A 980-nucleotide genomic window follows, 5' to 3' on the forward strand; every position below is an offset into this window, starting at 1 on the left:
GAGAGAGAACCTGTGGGAGTCAGTTCTTTCCATCCACCATGTGGGTTCCAGGATCTGAATGTAGGTTGCCATGCTTAGTGGCAAGTGCCTTTACCCACTGAGCCATCTTGCTGGCCCAAGAGAACACACACTTCAGATGAAAGAATGGACTTTTAGAATGAGGGATGGTTGGGAGAAAGAGTATACAGCTGAAATCATGACTGTGGGGTTCTCAAGAGGGAGAGTCATACTTAAATATCTACAATGGCTAGGGTTCAGGTCGTCAGGCTTGGTGGCAAGCACCTTTACCCACGGAGCCATCTTGCCAACCAAAAGTGGTTTTATAAGGTACATTGTTTAGATTTATGGATGAGAGAGGAGTCCTAAATAGTAAAACTCCATGTCACAAACATTCTGACCCTAAGTAAACATAGTTTATTTGTTCTTTTTAATATCCTTGTTTGAGATGGCTTTAGGAAAATACACATTATCTCTGTAGGCAATTTTGATCTTATTGGTTGTATTGAAGTTTCTTGACTCTCAATGGGAAAGGTAAACTAGATCGTAGAATGAGGGCCTCGCTGCTCTTCTCCTGTCTCCTTAATTTCCTGTCTTTTTTATACTGCCTCAGTCTCACTACTGTCCACTTACCACCCAGAGTTTAATTTAATCCAACATCCATCTGTTGATTCTTGTTATACTAATCATTGTACGGCAGATGTGGGTGGGTGGGGGAATAAGAACATGAAATTGCAAATACAGTATGCTCTCATGCATTAAGTGACAGGAGAGGCCCTGCACATATGTTGTCCACAACCCTCACAGTAGCCCTGCAGAGGACCCATTCTTTTATATTTACTGATAATGAAGCTTAAGTTTGAAGAGGTTATAGAATTCTCCCAAGGCCTTTTGACAGAAGAGACAAGAATATGGACTTAAGACATTTATCTACTGTTAGAAGCTATACAAGAAACAAGAAAAGCAACTCAGTAGTAAGTAGT

Source organism: Nannospalax galili, unplaced genomic scaffold (genome assembly GCF_000622305.1).
Source record: "Nannospalax galili isolate Female #2095 unplaced genomic scaffold, S.galili_v1.0 scaffold33, whole genome shotgun sequence".
Classification (NCBI taxonomy): domain Eukaryota; kingdom Metazoa; phylum Chordata; class Mammalia; order Rodentia; family Spalacidae; genus Nannospalax; species Nannospalax galili.